The sequence below is a fragment of the Malaya genurostris genome, chromosome 2 (genome assembly GCF_030247185.1).
Source record: "Malaya genurostris strain Urasoe2022 chromosome 2, Malgen_1.1, whole genome shotgun sequence".
Classification (NCBI taxonomy): domain Eukaryota; kingdom Metazoa; phylum Arthropoda; class Insecta; order Diptera; family Culicidae; genus Malaya; species Malaya genurostris.
In genome coordinates, this window is record NC_080571.1 from 80,562,495 (window position 1) to 80,586,000 (window position 23,506).

General features: G+C 38.1%; 1 protein-coding gene across 6 annotated transcripts in view; it reads right to left on the reverse strand.

The window, feature by feature from the left end:
- LOC131432352 (bumetanide-sensitive sodium-(potassium)-chloride cotransporter) overlaps positions 1 to 20,381 on the reverse strand; it is a 251,080-nt gene extending 230,699 nt beyond the window's left edge. For 3 of the 6 annotated variants that reach the window (XM_058598571.1, XM_058598572.1, XM_058598567.1), the window contains exons 1-2: positions 20,237 to 20,381; positions 19,100 to 19,272 (exon numbers count right to left, since the gene is read on the reverse strand). The gene's annotated coding sequence lies outside the window, so the exon portion shown is untranslated. Of the gene's footprint in view, positions 1 to 19,099; positions 19,273 to 19,490; positions 19,678 to 19,703; positions 20,156 to 20,236 lie in introns of those variants that run through there. The other 3 variants (XM_058598568.1, XM_058598569.1, XM_058598570.1) reach the window with 3 other exon arrangements.
- Positions 20,382 to 23,506: the final 3,125 nt, after the last annotated feature.

Consider the following 23,506-nt stretch of genomic DNA (forward strand, 5'->3'; position numbering starts at 1 on the left):
TCACATGTCCTTTACGAAAATCAACTATTGAATACCATTATACCAATACTTTTCAAAACCTGCTACCTGTGGTAAGCCTGTGGAAATTCTTCTACGCCGTGAACCAACAGTTTCAATACTTTTGCTACGACACAAAATCTCCCTCTTATTGAATAAACCATCAATTGCAGCCAAGGTAAAGCACGGAATCTTATACTAACCAAAACAATTTTTTTTATGCGAAACGACATTCCTATGTATTCACTTCGACAATTTTCAAAAAAATATGTTTAGTGGAAGCTTCGTTTGAATTTTGATTTTGTCGTGAATACGACTTACTTTCCTATGGGACGCCTTTTCAAAATTTACTCTCTGAGAGAGTGATAAGTTTTTGATCGTGAATATCTCTTGTTATATCTAACGTATTAACATAATTTTTGCTACATGCTATCGGAAATATGATCATCAATTTATGATAACATTTGCTGTTATATGACATAATCACAAAAAATTCAAAATTTATGGTTTCTGAAATGTTTGGCGTCAACGAGCTCAAAGAAGGAAACTCATGACGCCTTTTTTGTACCTGGGTATAAAAGGTTAACACTTGATATATTTCGTTCGTTCTAGCCTGCACAGGTGACTGAGCAGAAAGTGAAGTAGGTGTATTATTCCTGTTGGTTCAGGTCCAGAACTCAATCAATAATTCAGTTCAGTATTGAATCGATTGCGGGACGTTCGCAGAGCCAGTTTTCCTTCAATGAAGATCGACAGCGTCATCCTGCTGCTGGTCGTTTGCATTGGAGCCAAATACAACGAAAACAACGGTGAGAGAAATTCAGCCCTTGTAATGGCTCCAAATTTAATATAAAGAACTATAAAGTTGCAAATTGAAAACAAAATCATCAGTTTAGTGCAAATCTAGAATAATTTGATAAGCTTTGAGCACTTTTCTCAGTGAAAAAAATCGTATCAAACGAGTACGAATAAAGCCAGCATTTGACAGTATCGTGTTCAAGAAAAATGTTCTGAAAAGTGTAAAGAGAATTATACAATTTGGCCCTTCTGAATGCCAGAAATGAATCCCGTACAGCATTTTGATAGTTTCTTTACTGAAATATGCAAGTCCGATATGAAATAAACGGCATCAAAATTCTATATGTTGCTATTTTTGTGGTCGTTAAGACCGCTCACATAAAAAGAAAACTCTTCATCCAAAATTGGTTCAGTATGGAATCATTCACTGCTAGCAGCTCTGCTGCGTGGTGTTCGCAAAGCCAATTTCGCTTAAAACACGAGTGATTGTGTCATCCTGCTGCTGGTCGTTTACATTGGAGCAAAATACAACGTAAAGTGTACAACGATGGGGAAAATTATGCAAAATCAGCCCTTCTAATGGCTCCAAATGTTATCTAAAGTGCTATTAGAATCTAATCAGTTTAGTGAAGGATTACAGTCGGACTGATAAGACAATTTTCACATTTTTTTCGGCTCTCTTTGATGTGAATACGTCTTATTTTACTATTGGGCGCCTATTCAAAATGTATCATATGGTTAAGTGATAAGTTTTTGATCGTGAATATTATCTAATATTTAACTTCATATGATATGATCGGAAAATTGGTATATAATTTTCAGTAGTACGACATGACCACATACAACTCGAACTTAAAGTTCTCCTATATGTTTGTTAAGTAAAGAAGATAAAATTTAGATGCTACATTCATTGCGTAGTTGACTCGTTCAGTTCAGACTAGAATTCAGGGCCAGAATCGAGTTCCAGAGCTCTTGAACTAAAAGCGAATTTCAGAACTTGATTCTAAGCCTGAATTTTTGAACCGAAGTCAGGAAGTGAGATTCTAAATCTTAATTTAAGATTCTGGACCCGGAAACTAAATTTCGGTTATACATTCTAGACTTGGATTTGAACTTTGAAACAGAATTGTGAAACTAAAATTGAGGTTCAATTCAGAATTCAGTTCCAAAATTTCTAACCGGAATTCAGATTTAGAACCAGAATTCTGAAACTGAGTTCTGTACCTAAAGTTGAGGAAATTCAGACTAGAATTGAGGACCGCGATTCGGATCCGAAATTCAGTAGGAATTCAAGAATTCAGTTCTTAAATGCATTGCAGAATTCAGGTACATAATTCAGTTCTAGAAAGCTGATCTAAAGTTTGGTTCCAGAATTTAGTTCCACAATTCTAGAAAATCAACTGAATTCAGGATTCTGAAGATTTTTTAACGAAATTCCGGATCTAGATTCTAAAACTGAATTTCGGAGCTGAATTCTGAAGATCCGAATTTGAAAACTAAAGATTCTACTGCAGATCAGTAGCCGGGTACAGAATTCGGTATTCAGTTCTGAACCAGAACACAAATTCAGTGATCAGTACAATAATCCAGATCTAGAATTGAGTTCTAGAATTCTGTTTCAGAATTCAGATCCCGAATTTCAGAATTCGTTTCAAGCATCCGGCTCCAAAATTCAGCTCCAGAATTCCAGAGTTTAAATTCCCTAACATCAAAGAAACTGAATTCGTATTCACGTCATCCGGTTATGTATTTGACATTACGCACCCCCCTTTTTTCTTAGAAATAACACTACATTTCGGTTAACCGTGTAATTGATTACGATGTGTGGCAAATTAACTGTCTCAGCCTGCAAATAGTAGAGATTTTATTTTCCATTCATAAGACCATTATCAGTAATCAGAATGCGAATTCGTCATGGAATTCTGTTCATCTTGAGTGATAACACAGTTGCATGGTAGTACATTTTACTCTCTCTCTCGGCTGACCCATGCATCACACCTCAATAATCAGCATTTGCATGTGTGTAGAAAAGCAAGAGCAGTTTATTTACGTTTATTGATAATTTCCTTCCTACTTGTTTTTATATGATTTTGCATCTTGTTTCCACTCGAGTGACTCGAGGCGACAACGGCAACGACGCCACCGATCGATTGATGCCTCGGAGCGTTGTTTCCATTTCGTTTCGTCTCCGTGGAACGAGGGCGACACTGACGGATGGTGCAGAACCGGTCCCGAATCAAGGAAGGAATTTGCCTAGGGTTGAACAAAGATTAGACAAAGTCCGGTGCGGTGTACCTTCGTCACCGGTAGCATCAATCGACAGGTAGGAAGCAGAAAGTTGATCATTCCTGACCTCTTGCATGACCTTATTTAAGCATGCCGAACTGGAAAATTCCAACGACCCAACCCTGTTGAATGTCAATGCTTCCTAGGGGAAGCTGGTGCATTTTGAAAGAAACCCAATTTAGATACGTATTTTTGGTTCCATGATGGAGGAATATTCCCTGTGGCGAAAATTCATGGGTAACTCTTGTATACTACTTTAAGGTAATCATTATATCTTATTGAACCTAAACCGAAGGCTTTTTAGGAAATTTATTGGCAATTTTTTTCAAAAATTTCTGTGTCGTTACTAATGGGATGAGTTGGACAAGGAATGGCCTCTGTTCAGCAGATCGTCATCGCCAATTAATCGAACCTTTTGTACTGAGGGCACGAAGCTAATTTTTTCAAATGTTTCAACTTATACTAACTGAACTAATGTGAGGTTGTAGTCAAGCAGAGTATAATTTTTACATTTTCTTGGTAGCTCTAGTTGAACTGCTGTGAAGTACTATTAGTTCAATTAGCACTGTTAGGCACTCGCAAGTCGAATACTGTAGTGGCAACGAAAACTACTTAATTTAACGATTGAAAAAATACTACGTAGACAAACCTTGGCAGCTTCACCAAACGGATACTTCAGTAGTTACCTTCACTAGCCATTTTTGTCGTGAACACACTTACTTACTTTACTATGGGGCGCCTTTTCATTGAAATTATTGTATTTCGTATCGTGTCTCTACTTCTGCAGAATAACATTGTTTTGCTCTTTTTTTCTGTCTTATTAATTTGTGGGTTAAAATGAGTAGTAGTAATGTCGTTTTTCATTGAGAACGCTCGTGGAGTGTTTTGCTCGATTCGTGCACTTTTCGTGCAGTCGGGCAATCAAAACAGGTGCACTGTGTTTCATTGATTTGCACCGCACGAAAAAAAATGCACTTTCGGGGCAATTCGCGGGCAACTATTTTGCACCCGTTTTCTTTTCCGAGCAGCATGCGTGCAAACCAAACTTTACAAAACCGTTTCATTGATCGGCTGTCAGGGCAAAACACTGCACCGAACGAGTGGAATCAATGAAAAACGACATAAGTTTTAGTATAGGTTCACCGCTATAATTCTGGAAGTAAAGAATTGAAACCTTGCACCTTTCACACAATATATCAACTTATGGGAACGAAAGATATTCAGACGTGTGAAGTTTTATTCGTTTTCACGTCATCCAGTTTCTGACATTACCCACTCATCGAATGCGAAGAAACAGCAAAATTTTGATGAAAATGTCTCTCGCGCGTGACGAACGGCGCACAAAACAAATCAACAAACGAATGATGAAAGTTTTAAAAATCTCGATCTTAAAAAATCACCATAGGAGGAAAAAAATTTGTTTTGTGCCAAAATCATCTCCACAAAAAAAATTTTTTTTTGAAAAATCGACTTTCTGGGATTGGAAATTTTGAGAAAACTGATAAAATTTCAGAAATGGAAAAAAAAGTTCTATTCCAAGTTGTCCGAAACGTTGAGATCTAGATCGAGAAAACTGGGAATTTTTGAGATTTCCTAAATAATTTTTTTTTGTGCCGAATGTCTTAGAATAGCATGATTCACTAAATCTCATCGTTTTAGGCAATTCTAAATCTTTTGGCACTACCGCTTAACTACATTAGATATGACCCTAAAATATCATCACTCTAATGTATATAGCAACCTTCTCTACGGCAATAACGAATAGCCAGTTCGATACTGAATTTTGATTTGTGAGAGAGTTTTTCCTGAGAGCAAATGTTCACATTGATGAGCGAAATTCCTGTGAAAAGCGTGATCTCATGTACACAAATATGTCGTCTCGGTTAGGGAAAACCATGACAATGCACAGTGGGGAAAATAGACCAAAAACGCGACGATTTTTTTGGAGGCATGATACAGCAGACCACAAAGCACTTTTTTTGTGTAAAATGGTCAGTAAAATCGATTCCATGTATTTAGAAGGACCGCACGATACGCTATCATGTTCATTTTACCCCAAATTCCCTTTTTATACTGCATTGTATTCAAACTTAACTATATAACATGAAACCGAAGAACTTGCAGAAGAACGAATAGAGTGTTTCCGATTTAAAAAAGTCTAACAAATCGATTACATATAGTTTTATTGACAGCAGAAAACTCACTGTACCGTTTTACCCCATTTCTTTTCTAGTTATAATACTCAGTTGAAATATGATCTACAATCCAAAAGCAGATCCAATACGATCTATCAATATTGGTTCATACTACGTGCAAAACATCTGTGATCCAATTAAACACATTGTGAATGACAGTACTAGCCTGTTTACCCCGTTTTACCCCAATTTATGTCATAAGTCGTATTTCTGGTTAAACTTTCTTTCGCATACCGAAAGCAGTATGATTGCGGTTGATGAAAATCGATTGATATTATGAAGAAAGTAATAAAAATAGGATTACAAATGAATTCAATGACCGCACGAATCTTGTTATACCGTTTTACCCCAATTTATTTCATAAGTCGTATTTCTGGTTAAACTTTCTTTCGCATACCGAAAGCAGGATGATTGCGGTTGATGAAAATCGATTTATATTACGAACTATTTTCCAAATGTGGAGCAAAATCATAAGACTCAGTTAAAGGATAAATTGGGGTAAAACGGTATAACAAGATTCATGCGGCCTTTGAATCCATCTGTAATCCTATTTTTAGGGCTTTCTTCGTAATATCAATCGATTTTCATCAACCGCAATCAGTCTGTTTACGGTATGCAGAAGAACGTTTAACCAGAAAAACGACTTATGAAATAAATAGGGGTAAAACGGGTTAGATAGGCTAGTGCTGTCATTCCCATTGTGTTTGATTGGATTACAGATGTTTTGTACGTGATATGAACCAATATTGGCAGGTCATCATATTGGATCTGCTTCGGGATTGTAAATCTGAATTCAACATAAAATAATATTTGTGGGAAAATCGGGGTAAAACGATGTAGCACGACGTATGCGGCTATATGCGAAACATAGAACTGTTTTGTTTAACCAATATTGGTCCAAACACCGATCAGTAGAACTTTTTTTCTGTAAATCCATGGAAGAAGATGACTGGGGGTAAAACAGAGTATAGTTATTTGTGGTCAATCTTATTAAAAACAATCCATTTATATAACTTATGAACATATCAGGAATACCTTCCGATTGGTCGAGTTGAATTTTTTCCTCAGTTTCACAGTTAGTTTTCAAAGTAAAGTCAGAAAAAAGAGGAATTGGAGCAAAACGGGCATGATAGTGAATTTTGCGGATCTTCTAACTATCATAAATCGATTCTACGGAATAATTTGCATAAGAAATACTAACTTTGAAAATATTTGCTTAGGTTCTTATAAAATTATTGAGCAAAGTCGCGTTTTTGATCGTTTTTTCCCCACTGTGCAATGACTTGGTAAACACGACAAATTAGGTATTGTTTGTTATTAGCTTATATTTCGATCACTAATCTAAAATAGATTCATTCAAGTTCCCTTCAATTCCACTACGAAGAATTTAAACTATTTCGTTAAATTACAAAATATATAATTTTATCTACTCGAATCGATGCGTAGAAATATTTTCAAGCCGTCGGTTTAAAGATATAAAAAATCTTGTTAAAGTTGGTTTAGCTGTAGATGTTTAAAACCTGATGACCGTTTGTACGATTTTGTTATCAGTATTTTGAATTAACACCCCTTTGTAGAAAACCGACGCAGACGTCAAAAGTTACATATTCAATTCACCTACAAGATGTTATTTTCGCAAGAACATTTTATTATTGACACAAGCGAGTATTCTCAAGTAGCAATTAAAACTTGTTGAAAATGTCATGTTTCACAATTGCTACAGAACGGTTATATTTGTTGGATATGTTAGATAAATGATATCACACGCTGTTACAAAAAATATGAGAACCGTTCATAATACTGCCTGTAAAACCAACTCAAAACCCGGAAAGGATTAAGGGCTGAGGCCAGTAGGTCGCGTAAAACCACGTGGCTCACTGTGCGTATTACATTTCTCTCCATGCTCTCTCGCAAATGTGCAAAATGGCTCTCGATGTGGCCGGGTGGCCCAGAAAGTTTTGATATTTTCGGTTACAAGTTTTACTACATCACATGAAATCCAAGAAAGCTGCCGCATGTTTGGCAGCCTTTTCGAGCCGATTTTATTTCTCTCTCATGTTTCGTTACGTTACCAGGGAACTAAAATGGCGCCGACATAGGAATCGACTTACCTCCACAAAAATAACATACACTTCATTTTCATCGCGACAACATATATGTTTTTATGCACTAATCGCATCTAAACTAAATTATCTGGACATTGTCAGGATAGATTTTTGATCCATGCTTTTGAAGGCGAGATTCAATGAACAAGTTGAAAGTTGCCGTTTTCAGCTATGCAATTCTTTTTTCAGAAGAAAGACTTTCACGACCTCTAAAGTCAAACAATCATTCTGAAATTTTCACAGAATAATCTAAACTAATTTTCTAAGAGATTGTCAGTTGGGTTTTTTGATATTCGTCACCGTTTCTGAGAAAATCAGATTTGAAGCGTGAAAATAGCCCTTTAAAACGCCCTAAAACACACTGGCCTCAGCCCTTAAGTTCTAAAACGGTTTTTGTAAGTAACTGTACAATAAGTTCATTTAAGCAGTTTTATTTCCAGTTTTCACTAATGAAATATTACTGCTCTGGAACATATCAAACAAGAAACTTGTTGCAACTTCATACAAGCTAAGTGCGCTTTTCCAATCGCACAATCATTGCGAGTATAGTTAGGAAATACAATACAAGAACAATGTTTGCTACTTGAATTATAGTATTTCGCTCATGTCAAAACCGAATATACATTGAGTTATAAACTTGTTACATTTCTCTATAGAAAGGTAATTAAATGAATAGCTGACTATTGAATTTTGTATCAAGCTCGAAAATCAAATTGATGTCATTTCCGGTTATAAAGATATAATCGTATAAGTGACGTAACCGACTAACCGCACTTTTTTCATCGGTTGAATTTTCTTCAAGATGGCTCAACGAATTTAAATACACTTAGGCATATCTGAAAGCCTACATCTTCATTCAAATTTGGATGGGTTGTGGTGACCATTTCAGGTTCGAGAAAATTTCTTGCAGATGCCTGAGTCGATTTCAAAAGGCTTTGACCCGTTTGAAAGCTACTATTAGGTTATTTTAAATGCTCAAAATACTATTTAAATTACAAGGGAAAGGCATTATTACACCACTACTACATCTACCACATCTCAGACATATTTTTTAAGTCCAGGTCCATTTGTTCTATCCGCAAAATTTCGATTTCATTTTCTTTTGTTTCGGTTTTGCATTGCTTGAAAGCAACAAGGTTTGCATAAATGAATGCATTCTGAATTTGGTTTCAATTCCGGTGGCTTTTGATCATCAGATTTTCTCATGTAACTTACTGTCTTACTTTTTTACTATAATGTATTATCTTTGTTCTTTGTCGCCTCATTAATAGGCATTTTAAGACTGTATCCAGCGTGACATGGAAGCGAATTGTTTATCTAAAGCTGTGGAAATCCATAAGATACACTATAAATAGCTCGCTACAATAGAAAGCAAATTTTGTATTTTTTACAATCGATCTGATTTTAATCGAATAATAGATAAGCGATATTCTAGGATTTTTTGTCAATGTTCACAAACAATATTTAACTTGGTGGTTATTTTATATTGAAGTTCATTCAGAATTTAAAAATAAATCAATATGAAGCGACACTATAAACACTATCTGCATTGGTGTACTGAAGCTTTTCTTGTAAAAAGATCATGTGCAAATTGAATCAACCACTATATAAATGGAAACGAGTCATTTCGTCGAATGCCATTTCGCCGTCATTTCACCGAAAGGTTAGTTTCGCTAAAAGGGACATTTCACCAAAAGAGACATTTCACCAAAAGGGACATTTCGACTAATTTGATATTAATAATTGCCTACATCACATTCATATTTCACATTATTCGTCTAAATTATTTATTTGCTGTTATGCTTCATAGATAATTGATGTGACGCAGCCACGTAACCAATCTTGCATCCAATCCTTTAACCAAAGCTAGGTTTCTTTGGCTTAGTTAGGTTTGAACGAGCGGTAGTAAAGGTCAGACAGCACACAAACAAAAATGATGTGGCGAAGCCGCATTAGATATTATTTCAATTGCACTCAGTTAACGGAAAATGCCCAAACATTTGCGTGGTAGATACACCAAAGAAAATGTTCTGATGCTTAGCAGCTAATAGCATCCACAAGTTTTCTTGGAGCTACCACCTTCGTGTAAGTCGACAGCTTCTGCGTCCTCCAAACATTTGTATTACTTTGGTGACAGTTGATTTAGTCACATCCAACAATTTTGTCAAATGCACGTTCGAGTAGTTTGGATTTTCGCAATGCAATGTTTTTTGGGGGTGACAAATCTTATTTTGCCCCGGGCGCCAAATTTCCTCGGTACGCCACTGGTGCACTTCAAAGTCGTTCTATTGTTCAGCACACTATACTGAACCTCGTTTTTGTCACCACTGCCGTATACGATTTCGTTTTGTCTGTATTTCTTCTAGTTGTCAGTTGTATAATAGCGATCCAGTTTAGATTCATCATACATCGTTTTTGCAACTCATATAAATGTAACGTACGAACAGGAAATCACATATAAGGAAATACAAATAATAAATCGTCGTATATCTCTATGGGGCAAACGACAGAAACGAAAATGATTTAATTAGTGTAACGCCTCTCTATTTCATCTGGCCTCCCTTCATCTCATAACTTTGAACATAAATCATATCTTTCAACGTACATGAACTAAAGTATGAGTCACATTTCCCTATTTCAAGAAATGATTAAAAATTCTTCAGCCAATCCAGATTTGACTTACAGCAAAATTTTAAATCGTGTGTTATCTCACAGTTGGCATTAGGTTATTTTGAGAAGAATTCTGACATTTTGAACCTGAGAGTGTAATAGTGCAATATTTTGTTTTGATTGAATGAATATACAGCCAACGATAGGATGAATAAAAATCCATTCAAATGAAATTAGGAACAGAGTAGTGAACATATTTTATTGTTGAAATAGGCCACCTATTTATTGCGTATCAACAAAAGTTAACTTGCTTTTATTGGCAATATCTATGTTGATTCAGCTCTGCTTTACCTTTATGTTAAGAAAAAAATTGATTCATTTCATCTGTGGTTTTATTAGTGTAATAATCAGTGCGGTAAAATTTTATTTTCAATCGAATGATATCAGATGAAAATGAAATTTATGGCCATTGACCGTCAGCATATCGATACAAATTCATATGACTTTTGCTGCCATTTTTAAGTGAAGCTCTCAAAATTCATCGTCAGTTGAATAATCGTACCTAGTCATTTGAAGTTTTGCTTGCTCAGTTTCAGTCTAGCTGCTTCATTGTCTTCGCTGTTGTTAGTGAGCAAGTTCGAATGAATAGAACTATAAATGAAGGAAAGTATTAAAAATGAAAACTGAAGGAGGAAACTATTAATTTATGTGTATTCTGTAATTGATATTTCAGCTACCTGGTCTATTATCTTGAACCAATCCGATGTTTTACATAAACCTCATAAGAAGGCCGTTCTCTCACTATTGAAAAAGATATTTTGTTACTTCAAGAGATCAACTGATGGTGGTTAAACTGAGATTTGATTTGAAGAAAATCGATTGAAGAACTGAATGCTACCGAATGGAACGTCAGCGAACGTTGTGTGTGTCAGAGTGTGAAGTTTACTGCAGTAGAAAGATCATCAGTGTGTTTCACATTCGGTTTCAATTGAATTGAATGAAGTTTTACTGCACTGGTAATGATACAACAAAGTTTACTCGTGATCGGTGAAGTGGAATGGTGTGATTATTTTTTTCAACACAGAGGGCAGTAGTGTCCTTCATGCAATGCGAGAATAAATCAGCTGACTATTGTTCAAAATTCGATTTTTTCAAAATGAGTACCGCGCTTCGCGCTTCGAAGCAGTTTTTTGTGCTCGCACCCGAAAGGTCCCAAAATGACCAAAGCTACCGTGGAGAAATACATGCAAAAGTCGAAACAGTTTGTTGGTAAAGGGGTGAATCGTTTTAAAGAGGTGAAAAATGTCGACGTCTTTCCAAATCTCGGCACTGTCGGTGTATTGTCGGAATAAAGACGAAAAAGTAATTTATGACCTGTTTTTGAAAAATAGAAAGATTAGAAATTGACCAAAAAAGGTTTAAATATATAGTACGGAACTGTTCGCAGACATTCGATCGCAAATAATTTGAAATTTCGAAGTACTTTGCAAAAACCGATGTTGTGTGAAAAATGTGTGAAGAAACGTCTTGAATGGGCAAAGGAGGAAAATGGTGTCGTGATCTTGGATTGGCCCTCTCAGTCGCCCGATGCCAATCCAATTGAGAACGGTTGGGCTCATATGAAGATGAAGCTTGGGAAGAACCGACCCCACAATTTGAAGCAGCTTGTTCGCCGAATTCACAAAATTTAGAGGTCTAGTTCAGAAGAAAAAGCGCAAAATCTCGCTCAAAGTCAAACCATTATTAACGCTGAAAGGAATTGGACTTGCAATTAATGTATTTGCATGTAAGTTTTTGATCTAATAAAACAATATTCAAAAGTATTTTCGTGTTGAGTCTTTTCATTTTCTCAGAACAGTGACCACGCTCTTATGTAACTGTAGAAACTGCATAACATTCCATAACACGTTTTTTTCCCAGCAATTTCTTGATGCAGGTACCGGATCAATGAATACCTAAAAAAGTAATACACCAGGGCTTGATTGTGGTATGTCAATATTATAAATGTAATTGAAATTGTTTACTAATATACCAAAAACAAGCCTTTAAATTATTTAGAAAGAAATCATTTTACTCTTAAAAACAAAACAAAATGAATGGTTTTAACAAACAAAAGCGTAAGTTGAAATACTAATCATATTAGGTTAATCATTTATCATTTATTCCAACTCCCAAGTTTATAAAGGGTGATTTTTTAAGAGCTTGATAACTTTTTTAAACAATAAAACGCATAAAATTTGCAAAATCGATGAGGCTCATTTCTGGTTGAATGGCTACGTAAATAAGCAAAATTGCCGCATTTGGAGTGAAGAGCAACCAGAAGCCGTTCAAGAACTGCCCATGCATCCCGAAAAATGCACTGTTTGGTGTGGTTTGTACGCTGGTGGAATCATTGGACCGTATTTTTTCAAAGATGCTGTTGGACGCAACGTTACAGTGAATGGCGATCGCTATCGTTCGATGCTAACAAACTTTTTGTTGCCAAAAATGGAAGAACTGAACTTGGTTGACATGTGGTTTCAACAAGATGGCGCTACATGCCACACAGCTCGCGATTCTATGGCCATTTTGAGGGAAAACTTCGGAGAACAATTCATCTCAAGAAATGGACCGGTAAGTTGGCCACCAAGATCATGCGATTTGACGCCTTTAGACTATTTTTTGTGGGGCTACGTCAAGTCTAAAGTCTACAGAAATAAGCCAGTAACTATTCCAGCTTTGGAAGACAACATTTCCGAAGAAATTCGGGCTATTCCGGCCGAAATGCTCGAAAAAGTTGCCCAAAATTGGACTTTCCGAATGGACCACCTAAGACGCAGCCGCGGTCAACATTTAAATGAAATTATCTTCAAAAAGTAAATGTCATGTACCAATCTAACGTTTAAAATAAAGAACCGATGAGATTTTGCAAATTTTATGCGTTTTATTGTTTAAAAAAGTTCTCAAGCTCTTAAAAAATCACCCTTTACATTCAGAGCACTACAACGTTTAGATAAAGTTAGTTCATTTCAAACTGATTTTGCAAGTTGAATTTACGATGAAATTGTTTGTCCAGAAATTGATAGGAACGCTCAAGTATGTTGTTTGTTAGTTTTACCAAAATATTCATTGGAACAAACTAATCAACTGAGAAAAATCAAATATCTAGTTTTTTTAAACCAAATTTCGCTTTGTCACCAGTTCAATAAAATAAATCGTTGCGTGAAACCCAAGCTTAGCTACATTTACAATTTTTTTTCTCTGCGTGTAGCTTAATGACGCTTGACTGCGAAATGAGGACACATGGGAATGATTAAAAATAAATCTACTGCTACAAGAAATGTAGATGAAGGACGGTTTCTAGTTTTCTTCTGAGGTGTGATTAATTGCTTTTCTGGATAGTTAAAGTGTTAGAACTGTTCCAATGCTTGGCGAAGTTTGACAAGTTCGAGTTCTGTCTCTGAAGGAAACAAATTCTCTTTTCGAAATTTCATCCTATCATTCAACGATTCCCGGATTTTTCCGATTAATATTGATTGAAAGTTAATGATTACTTTGCGTCGTAAAGAATAAATTCATAATTTTCGGAAGTCTTACGTCAGTCTTACTGCGGCCATGTAGCTTCGTCCTAGCCACTACAGTTCGCAACCCTATAAAAATGAACCTACTACAGGAAGCAGCTAAAATTAGTAGCTGCTGCGAAAGTTTAATCTCAATAATCTATAATCTTACTGTTTAAAAAAGTAATCTGTACTGGATCCACTTAGAAATATTTTATTATCTATCTACAGTTGTCAACGTTGGGAACTGCACTGCGGAAACGCTTACTGACCTGAAAGAGCAATCTCCCCTACGCTGTCAACACGTTTTCATAGTAAATGAATGGTTGCATAGCACAGACCGGATCGTTTATTTATGATTGTCTCTTGGAGTTGTCTGGAAACCTATCTTCTGCCCTAGGCCATTCGTTTGCTTATGCAGCTATGGACCCGGCACTGTACGTGGAACCGTCTACGAACACATTTATTTTATTAGCTTCTCACGAGTTACGACCGGCACAGGGCACCCAGCAGCCATGCCAACGGTCTCGGAGCAACTCTTCTTAGTTCAAGTTCACCCGTTCGATGGAAACAACGGGGACCTTTTCCTTGCGCTCGAATAAGTAATACTAATGATTGCTGTATTCTCCCTCTCCTCCTCCTCCTCATCCTCATCCTCTTGTTCCTACATAGTTTATTGTTTGCATTTTTCAGCATAAAATTATGTAGAGCCGTTTCCAAACCGCCCTGCACAGCAGATTGTTATGGAAGTAGATACAAATTGACGTTCATTAGGGGAGACAGTTCATTTCACACTTACGAAAAATCATCACCCAATGTCGACACGGAAAAATCGCCGTAAGAAGTTGATTTTTTTTATCGAAGGAGAAGAATTTCCGAAAGAGTGCGCAAAATTTGTTCAGAAATACTTGGGATGCCACGCGATCGGTGGCCAATCTGCCAAACTCGCCAGGAATTGTCTGTGTGTGTATGTATGTATGTGTGGGCACATGTTAACAAATCTTTCTACCGCTTTTTTAGATTAGTCGTTGACGTGAAGTAAATATTTCTAAATGCAATAAAAGACCAAAAAAGCCTTTTTTCAATTCAATCAACAAACGTGGTCGTACCCGGATTCGGAAACATTTAACTTAAATACCTGTTACAACGTAGTTTTGGTATTTCAATAGTACACCATTGAAAAATCGGTTTGATGCTCGTTTGAAAGCTACTGTCGGTCCATTGATCAAGTTCGAAGATTAAATGGCTGTGACTTTTGGTTCCAGAGATATGATTGTATAAGTGACGTAACCGACAAAACGCGTTGAATTTATAAGTGACGTAACCGACAAAACGCGTTGCATTTACACGCGCTCAATTTTCTCAGAGATGGCTGAACCAATTTTAACAAGCTTATACTCGATTGAAAGCTACTGCTAGGCCATTGATCACATTCAAAGATCAAATGGCTGTGAGTTTTGGTTCCGGAGATATGATTGTATAAGTGACGTAACCGACAAAACGCGTGGTATTTTTACGCGCTCAATTTTCTTAGAGATGGTTGAACCGATTTGAACAAACTTACGCTCGTTTGAAAGCTACTGTTAGGCCATTGATCAAGTTCAAAGATGAAATGCCTGTGACTTTTGGTTCCGGAGAGATGATTGTATAAGTGACGTAACCGACAAAACGCGTTGCATTTACACGCGCTCAATTTTCTCAGAGATGGCTGAACCGATTTTAACAAACTTAAATTCGTTTGAAAGCTACTGTTGGGCCATTAATCAAGGTCAAAGATCAAACTGCTGTGACTTTTGGTTTAAGTGACGTATCCACAAAACACGTTGATTTTTACCGCTCTTATATATATTAGGGTGCCAATATTTTGGGATCACTTCTAATTTCGTAAAGCGCTAGTGCTCAAAAGTTTAAGCACCTCAAAAAATATCCTCATGCAAAATTTGAGCTAAATCGGGCATGCGTAAGGGCTGCTGTCCGGTGGTAAAGGTTTGAAAATTTTCGATCTTGAAAAAGCACCATAGGTACATAAAATTTCCAAAATCGAAAATATTTTTTGATGCCTAAACTCTTAAAACTGCATGAAACGTCGAGATTTAGTGTCATCTAAAAAAAATTTATTTGAAAAAATCAACTATCTGTGACTTTTTTCGGGATGACTCTAAATCTCGACGTTTCATGCAGTTTTAAGAGTTTAGGCATCAACAAATATTTTCGATTTTGGAAATTTCACGTAGTTGGTCAACGCCAGCGGTCTTATTATTTTTCAACCGGCTTACCACCTCCTCCACTTCTTGGAGGTCTGGAGGACTTCGCGATCTCGGTCTTCCTGTTGGCGCTTTTTTCTATGGGATACCGAGTTTAGTCTGTTCCGCGCCTGTCTGTATCGCTCCTCGTTTGCTCTCGTCCGGTGTTGCAGCTTGCTCGCCCAAGCTGCATTCTTCTCGGCCACTAACTGTTCACATTTGTCGTCGAACCAGTCGTTCCTTACGTTCGGTGCCGCCGTACCTAGCGTTGCTGATGCAGTGCTACCTATGGCAGAACGGATGTCTCTCCAGCCATCTTCAAGAGTAGCTTCCGATTACCGGTCGGTACATTGCCTCCCTTCCTACCTGGGCATTCATGTCACCGATGACAATTTTTACGTCTCTGTGTGGGCAGCCGTCATAGGCATGTTCCAGCTGCACGTAGAACGCTTCTTTCTCGTCATCGGGTCTCCCTTCATGTGGGCAGTGCACGTTGATGATGCTGTAATTGAAAAAACGGCCTTTAATTCTCAACTTACACATCCTGGCATTGATCGGCTGCCACCCAATCACTCGCTGACGCATCTTGCCCAGCACTATAAAGCCAGTTCCCAGCTCGTTCGCTGTGCCACAGCTTTGGTAGAAGGTAGCCGCTCGATGACCGCTTTTCCACACCTTCTGTCCCATCCAACAAAGCTTCGCAGCGCTACGACGTCGAAGCTGCGAGGATTTAGTTCGTCGTATATTATCCTGTCGCAGCCTGCGAAACCTAGCGACTTGCAATTCCATGTTCCAAGTTTCCAATCGTAGTCCTTATTTCGTCGCGTGGGTCTATGCCGATTGTTCCGGGTCGTATTCTCTCCTGTATTATTCGTAATAGATGTTTTACGGGCGGCTTATTAGGCCTACGCCAACCCCCTGTCTCGCCGGAGGATCATCGTGCTTGCTCTGTTTAAAGTCCCAACTAGCACTAGGACGCTCCCGTTGGTGGGGTTGCTACCTTGGATTTAGCTAGACGGGATGCAGCATTTCATACTCAGCCGCTGGATACCAAAACAGACGCTGTTTGAAGCCGCTCCTAGCATGGAGTACAGACGCTCCGACATCCTCTAAAGAGGACCCCCTTCCCTGTCAACATACGACCAAGGTCCCTCCGGGGTTGGTTACCCGATCTTTCCTATGGTTGCTCGTACCCCAGCCGGCACCGCGGGAAACCACATTGGGACCTGAATTGCGCATTGTCCAGTCGTTTACCAACGTTTAATAATGTAGTAATAGTTATAAAATATAATAACAGTACTAAAAATAGTAATAAAAATTAATAAAAGAAATATATTTTCATGAGACTGCTATGAAAGAAGAGAAAGGCATTATCACACCACTAGGTGGATTGAGAAGGGTTTTTTTTTAGATTAGCAACACTCTTCTCATACAAATAGGCAACGCAAATGTCTAGCGCTTGGTTAGAAAAATTATGCCTACTATGTGATATAAACACTGAAGAATGCTTTTGTGAACTACTCGATTCAATCTGAATCAATTGGTGTCAAAAATGAGCCCAAATTAGTGTTGGAAATTATTTTGTAATATGATAAAAAATGGTTTTATAAGACTGTTTTGAAGAAAAAGAAAGGCGTTATCACACCACTAGGTGGATTAGGAAGGGTTTTTTGTTTCAATTGAGATTACATTTGATCTTGACGTTTCATGCATTGCTAAGACATTTGGCATCAAAATAATGTTTTCTTTACCTCTGCGGATTTCTGTAGTTATGCGGGTGTTTTTGCGTGGTTTTAACGCGGTACGTATTCCCGCGTAAAAAGAGACCTTAGTGTAGTTAAAGGATGTAGCCGGGTTTGCATATAAAACCCTCTATAATACCCTCTATGAAAGGGTTCATATTAAAGATGATTTTCAAAAAATTATTTAGTTCTAAAAGCATATGTCACATACCCTGAAAATATCAGAAGAACCACCCTAACTCCGCCAATATGACAGTTAAATGGTTAACATTCAGGGAAAATCATCTACAACATAAACCCTTTCAAACAGCGTATATGAATTTTTTGTCTGTTTGGGGGCAGTTTTTATATTACGGTTTAATTCAAAATTTGACGAATGGGAAATAATTAGGATCTATTTTGCAATCATTTGCCGCTCAAATAATAAGGGACCGTAAAAAATCACGTAAACCAAAATTTAACACTTTTTAACCCCCCGTCAACCTTCGCAGACTTTCGTAGACTTTTCTAAATACCTCCTAAAATCCTTTTCTAAATACCTTCTAAAAGTCTACGTCATCTTTAATATAAACCTTTTCATACAGCGTAAATCTTTTTTTTCTGTTTGGGCAGTTTTTATATGCAAACCCGGCTACACCCTTTAACTACACTGAGGTTGAACTTTTTTTTTCGCGTAAAAAAATCGCATAACTTCGAAATCCGCCGTAAAAAAAACCCGCGTAACTTCGGAAACCCGTGTAAAAAACGTGGGTTTAATCTTGAATAATTATGACATTTTTTTTCAAAACATTCTATGACAAAAACCGAATTTGGAACGTTGGGACCGCGTTACTTCAGAAATATAGATGAAAAGAACCACCAAACTAAATTTTTTTTATATCAAATGTCTTAGAAATGCATGTAACATCTGGTGTAATCTCAGAAAAAAAGACCTCAGTGTATTCCATAAAAAAATATCGAAATGTCAAATTTCAGCCAAAACTTAAAATCATTCGGGAAACGGTTCACAGCCTTAGATGAAAGATTCAATAAAACCTGAAGAGAAATTCCTGAAGTGATCAATATGCTCTGATGCTCTATGCAACGAGTAATTTCGAAGAAAGAAAAACAATCCTACATATTGTGTACATGAATAGTGCTAACAATGGAGTACACCGTAAGCGCATGACACCCCGGTGAGCATGAGAATGCCTGCCAATAAGTCCACGTCAATGTGTGTCGCCAAGTGCTGCAAATCTGTCTGCCTCTCAATTACTTGATGAATTTATTATTATTATTATTATTATTATTATTATTATTATTATTATTATTATTATTATCATTATTGTAGTTAACTGATGTAGCAAAGCTAAGCACAGTTCTTGCGTTCTGATGCAAAGCTTAGTATTTTGTTTCGACAAGATTCCCACACCTAAGAGGACTCCTTACGATATTTCGCAGGCGAAAGCATCGCATCAACTTTTAGTTCGCTAACACAAGCTTTCTTGGAAACAAATTCAATCAAGCAACAGCTGGAATAAAATGGAACTCTGTTCCCATGCAGCCAATATAACATAATTTGTCTATCAAAGTATTTATACTTACCGGAAAAAAAACAAACTGCAATTTCAAACAACAAAACTTTACGTTCGTTGTGTCCACTCGCTCGAGGAAATAAACAGCCAAATCAGCTTATTCGATCCACTCTGTTCGAAACTAAAGTTACACAAAACACATGCAAAGCGCTATACAATAAAAAAACACTTTCGAAGAATTCACTGGAAAAATAAAATCAAACACAAATCACAAAATATGCATAAAAATTTCTGGACCCAACAGAGGGCATCTGGATTCACCGTGAGTCAAGTTCTGCTCGAGCGTGGTAAGACTTTCGTTTCAGCGAAACCGCTAGCTTGAATAGCTTTCCCACAAACTGCTGCGAGCAGCCGCCTTATTATTATTTTTTTGTTTGTCCAAATGTTTCACTTTTTTCCACCTTCTTAATCGGTTTACTGTAGTATCTTTCTTCCACCGTTTCGCACTAAAAATAAACTTTCGAACTGAATAAAAAATGATATAATGGATCCCTTTTGAACTCGGCTAGTGGAGTGAAGCCACGCGCGAGCTCCGTTAGATCAATCGGCACTGGATCGAATGCAACCGCAGGTTTTGTTACGGCAGAACTACAAACAAACAAACAAATAATTACACCTAATGGCCAATGGCGAAAAACACTCGAGGCAGCGCCACCACCTTCTTTATCCTGTCGTCGTCTTGCTCTCCGGCCACGTTTATGCACATCAATTAATGTTTAGTTAGCATTCAAAGCGAAGCAAACAAAACTCTTCACTGCACGCCCGCGAACATAGAATTCCAATCACCGCTAAACTGCACTCGTGTTGTACAAACAAAAGCAGTAGGTACCACCTTCCCGGGGCCTGACACTGATCTTACAAGAGCACCCCAATCACACACGCACGCACGCGAAAGAGCTCCTTGTTGCGTTCCGTTCTAGTCTATCTGCACCTGACCGAAAACGTTGTCTGCGTGGCTAGCGCGACCTAGAGCCCAACCTTATATCCGTTCGCGCACCCTAAATGACTAATTACACCGTCTGGAGAAAACCCCTTCCGAACGTCAACCCGGTTAACATTGACAACTGCCACCACCAACCAAGCAACAACGAAAAAAAAAAACACACACAAAACCATCAAGCCAGCAAGTGATGGCCTACTGACTGACCAGAGATTACCGGGGGCCGGCGACACGAAGAAAACCAACCAACTCCACTAGGAAAAATAATCCTCAATCAATCGACTGCTAAAATGCTCCTTCAAATAGCGAACACAACCGCTTGAAGGTTGGTACGAACGAACAGCGGAAGAGCGCGATCGCAACTGAGAAATCGCGAGCCTCACTCGCTGGAATTATATATATGCGCGCCAACGAACATACGGTTTTTTGGCCGCCCTGGAGCGAGTGACTCAGGCGGCGGCGGCGGCGACTCCGGTAGTCGACGGTTTTGTTTTTTTTTTTTTCTGTTTCTGGCATCGAGAGGGTTAAAACCCGAACCGACCGACCGAATCGTGTTTGTTTTGTTGTCAAACAAAAAGCCGGTCTCGTCGCGAATCCGACGGCGCAACGCGCACATACGCACTATAGCAAGTACGTACGCTCAGTTTATTGCGCGATTGTCGCAATTCATATTGCAGTGGCTCTCCCGGAGAGATCGCCGCAGATGTGTGACTTCAATAGCGCAAAAGAAGTTTGGCGGTCCCTTCTTCCGCGTGGTTGCTCTTGCAGTGCGCATTCAAGAATTGTTTTGATTTTTTTCGTTCTCTCTCTCTATCTCTCTGCTCGTTTAAATTTATCGTCATTCGACGCGGTAACTTTTTTCGAATGCAATTCTAATTATTCCAGAAGATTCGCGAGGGAAAATTATTTATGATTTGACTAAGGGACATCTAGGGGGAATGAGTTAAGTTTGATATTTTGTGTTAACTGCCTGAAGATCGTGACTGGTGAACGTATGCAAAATTCATTTTAAGTAATAGAGGGATATTTATTGCTAGTATCTTCTTAGCAACACTGTTTTTGAATAGTGTCTTGTGTCATTGTCAAAATTGTTCAGTTTGGTCTATAATTTAATCATGAATGGGCGAAGAAAGATCCAATTTTTTATCGAAAAATTGTGTTCTGCGACGAAACTCATTGCTGGTTGAATGAATACGTCAACAAGCAAAATTGCCGCATCTGAAGTGAAGACCAACCAGAAGCATTGCAAGAGCTACCAATATATTCCAAATAAGGAGCTATTTTGTGTGGATTATGGCTTGGTGGTATTATTCCTGAAATAACGGCCGATATGTTGGAGAGAGTGTGCCAAAATTGGACCATCCGCATGGGCCATCTAAAGTAGAACCGCGTCCAACATTTGTCCAAATTATATTGATCGTCCTATCGATTCCAATAAAGATTTCATAAATTTTCTAAAAATTTTTTTGTTTTTTTTTTCTGGAAATCAATAGCATCTTAAATCCTCTTAAAAAATCACCCTTTATTAAGTTCGTAGCACGATAAAACAGTTTTCAAAAACGAGTACAGGGAGTCGGCAACCTTGGACCGTTTTCTACATGACGTTTTTTTATTGAATGTAACAAAGCACACGGTAATAAAAAATTCCGTACTCTTGATTTTAATATCAGTGAACAACTTTGCTTCCGCCGTTTTCCGATAGGTGGCTATACCGGCTGAGGCTGGCCAAATACATAGATGATAATGCCTTTAAAGTGAGTGTGTACAGTGCCTAACGAATTGTCATCGCCGATTCAGTGACAGTTGTTCTTGTTTTCGTATTATTCACGCTCGAAAATGTCTGATTATGTGCCCAATTCTCGTCATTTGCGAGAAGTTTTACTTTTCTTTTTTTTTATTCAAAAATATAATATAATATTAAGGCACACTGCTTAAGCTCTAAGATGCCAAGGGTATTTACTAATCTCAATTATCGTCTAACTTAAAACTAGAGTAGTATCATTATGTAAAGTAGTATCGGGGTCGCGGATTCTCGAGAATCCAGCTTTCAGCTGGCGATTGGTAGTGGCCGGTGAATTGAATTTAGAATGAGATGATTCCAGATGGCGATGGTAATTTTCTATGTTGGCCGCATTCTTCGGTCCGTGAGGGTCCGCGGGACTGGAGCGGTCTTCCGGTGATGGTTATGTTACGGAAGAGAATGAAAAAAAAGAAGTAAATATTGTGGGAAACGGGATAAAAAGGGGGTGTGAGAACAAAATGTTTGAAAACGACAAAGATCTAATTAGTTGCCATCGAGATGGTGAAGAAACAGGGAAGGGGGAACGAAAAAGTTAGTGACAAAAAAATGATCTTGTTAATTCCAATGAAGATGATGGACAGGGACGGGGATCGAGAGAATCGGGCGGATGTTAGTGTCGAACCTGTAGGTGGAGATTATATTTTCTGTGCGAGGAATAACACATTACCCTTGTATATCAATGTGTTTAAGGTACTGGTATATGAGAAGCATATATGAACTATCCTGACTCGCCAACACATCCCGAACCGGAACCTCAGGCGGTCTACCTCGGGCCCTAAGAGATTCCAGTAGCTTCGACCTGGCGTCGCGATACACTACGCACGACCACACGACATGCTCGATGTCCTGATAACCATGACATGAGCCGTGACATAACGCGAATGAAATCACGACTCACGTTCATCCCCTTGAACCAAGGTTTCGTCGATACCTTAGGGATAATGGAGTGTAGCCATCGTCCCAGTTCGTCATTCGTCCATGAAGTTTGCCAACTTTCGAGAGTTTTCTGACGAGAAATACTGAAAAATTCATTGAAGCAGATTGGTCTTTCATAAATATCACCTTCCAATGCGCCCACTTTAGCCAATGAGTCTGCCTTTTCATTGGCCGGAATGGAACAATGCGAAGGGACCCAGACTAACGATATTGAATGGTTTTACTTTTCTGTTACAATTCGAAAAAAATGCAGCTGAAGCGCATCAAATGCTCTCAGAAACATACGGTGATGCTGCTCTGAGTAAAAGAACGTGTCGGCAGGGGTTTCAACGTTTTAAAAATGATGAGTTCGACGTCAAAGACAAACATGGTGGTGGAAGAGAAAAAACCTTCAAAGATGAACAACTAGAAACATTGCTTGATGAAGATTCGTGCCAAACCCAAGAAGAGCTTGCCGAATCGTTGGGAGTGAGTCAGCAAGCCATTTCAAAACGTCTCAATGCCCTGGGCATGATTCAGAAAGAAGGAAACTGGGTGCCGTACGAGTTGAAACCGAGGGACATCGAGCGCCGTCTATTTGTATGTGAGCAACTGCTTCAAAGACAAAATCGTAAGGGTTTTTACATCGAATCGTAACCGGTGATGAAAAGTAGGTTTGGTACGATAATCCTAAACGCAGAAAATCATGGGGAAAGCCCGGGCATGCTACTTCGTCGAAGGCAAAACCGAATATTCACGGC